The sequence below is a fragment of the Octopus bimaculoides genome, chromosome 16, assembly GCF_046866305.1.
Source record: "Octopus bimaculoides isolate indiv1 chromosome 16, ASM4686630v1, whole genome shotgun sequence".
Classification (NCBI taxonomy): domain Eukaryota; kingdom Metazoa; phylum Mollusca; class Cephalopoda; order Octopoda; family Octopodidae; genus Octopus; species Octopus bimaculoides.
In genome coordinates this window covers 36,585,178-36,587,677 of record NC_142943.1, presented here as the reverse complement: position 1 = coordinate 36,587,677, position 2,500 = coordinate 36,585,178, and the positions used below count along the sequence as shown (strand labels likewise).

At 36.7% G+C, this 2,500-nt stretch overlaps 1 long non-coding RNA gene across 1 annotated transcript in view; it reads left to right on the top strand.

Annotated features, from left to right (window-relative positions):
• The window catches only part of LOC149132365 (uncharacterized), a 20,134-nt gene that overhangs the window by 7,450 nt on the left and 10,184 nt on the right, over positions 1–2,500 (top strand). The window lies entirely within an intron of this gene.

Below are 2,500 nucleotides of genomic sequence, written 5' to 3'. Positions count from 1 at the left end.
TAAAATTTTCGTAAAAAAACGAACATCTATTATGAACTAATTTATAGCTCTTTTAGTCTACCCCTAGAATCTCCTTTGTACGAGTTGGCATATAGTTAGCTATATAATACCATATTTTCATTAATATCTAGAAATGGCTGCTGTTTTCCAAGAACAAATTAAATACATACGCACCTCGCAAATCCACACAGTAAATGGTACAGTGAAGATTTGTAAAATATTCGAGATATCCTTCATTTCGATTGCCTGAAATGAACATATTATACATACGATCAAATGTGCATGTCGCATAAACATATGAATACATACGTAAAGTGTAAGTACATACGTTGTAAATTAAAGAGACATGTAAACTAGTTATGTGAGTGCGGCTAAATCTGATTTTAACGTGTATATATTTACATGTGTGCTAATGTGGCCAGGTAGCAGAATCGTTAGCACACCGGGAAAAATGCCTGCCAGCATTTCATCTGTCTTCACGTTCTGAGTTCAATTTTTGCTGAGGTCTACTTTGCCCTTCATCATTTTAGGGTCGATAAAATAAGTGCCGGTTGAACACTGGGATCATTTTTAATCGACTTAGCCCCCTCCCTCCATGTTGCTGTCTTTGTGCCAAAATTTGAAATCAATTTACATGCATGCTCATAAATCACTGGCTTTGACCCCTCCTCTTTAAAAAGATATAACCAACTTTGATTTCTTGGCAGAATGCATAGATACATACATACATACATACATACGTCCGCCCATCCATCCATCCATACATACATACGTACATACATACAAGCATACATACAAGCATACATGCATACATACATACATACATACATACGTTTCATTTCTCCGCAATAAACCTCTTCAACAAGGTGTTTATCTAGCGATTAAAACATAGTCTCAATATGTTCTGATTGATAAGGGAATCCTAATACTTTCTTTATCTGTACAGATTAAATACAGTCAACATATTACATATCATGCTAAGTTTATTTCAAGTTATTTACGTTGTCAGTTACTATTGGTTGTTGTTGTTGCTGTTTATTATGATTATTGTTACTGTTTTTGTAGTTGTAATTGTTGTTGCTCTTGGTACAGTTGCTGTTTTTGTTTTTCTTTTCCCTTTTGGTATATTCCAAAATTTTCCTTGTTTCTTCGTTATTATTCTAACACAAAATGCTTTATCGGCGAGCTTTCTAGATTTCACATTACTTTGAACTTCTCTGTTTTGTGGTTAATGCTGTTTTTTTTTCTTTTCTTTTTTGTTGATGTTAATAATGCTGTAGCTGATAATGTAGTTGATGTTGATAATGTTGTTGTTCAATGCCAGCTCTGTACCGATTGGATAAACCTACAATGCGAAGCATTCCTACCGTAATTATCCTTTCTATTAAAAGCACAAGGTCTGAAATTTGCGGGGAGGAGGTAAGGTCGATTACATCAACCCCAGTGCGTAACTAGTACTTATTTAATCGCCCCCGAAAGGATGAAAGCTAAAGTCAACCTCGGCGGAATTTGAACTCAGAACACAGACGAAATACGGCTAAGCATTTTGCCCGGCGTCTTAACGATTCTGCCAGCTCCCATAATCGATTCCTACCGTGATAATGTTATCGTCATTTTCTATCGATAATTGGTGGCGAACTGGCAGGATCGTTAGCGCGCCGGATTAAATGCTTAACACTATTTTTCTGTATCCTAACGTCTTGAGTTCAAATGCTTTCAAATGCTTTACTTATCAACATCACCTATTCCTATGGAAGGTACAATTTGCAATCTTCGAAACATATGTTGGAAATAAAAGAATTCATTTAACATATGCGTTTTACTCCATTTACTAAATGTGTATATATATATATATATATATATATATATATATATATATATATATATATGTATATGGGGAAGAGAGAGAGCCAAACAGAAAACATGTATTGTATAGATGCGCACGCACGAACACATACATACACAGTGAAGGGTTATTCAGACTGAATGGAGGGAGGCTAGCTGTTAGATGTAATTGCGATCTGGTAGGTTGTTAGAGATCTAAAATAATAAATATCGCTTTACTGGAGATATTGACTGCTTTTCACTTTGTAAGTACAATTAATTGCAAAGGGAATAAATGCCTACAAACGATTCTGGCAAACACCAACTCACAACAAGCAACCACAAAAAGTAACATACAAGAACGGGAATGCATAGGCAGTCGTATAATTGCGAATGTGCGTGTGTGTGTGTGTGTGTGTGTGTGTGTGTGTGTGTGTGTGTGTGTGTGCGTGTGTGATTTTCCGATACCTAAGCGGGCATACTTCATTAAAAAATGAATATACAAAAAAAAGACTGCAACTGACATGAGCAAACACTAACCCACGCACACACACGCGCACGCACTCACACAAATACACATGCACATACACGCACACGCCCCCCATACACGCACACGCCCCCCATACACGCACATTGAGATATTCATTCTCTCTCCCCCTCTCTCACTCCCCGTTTT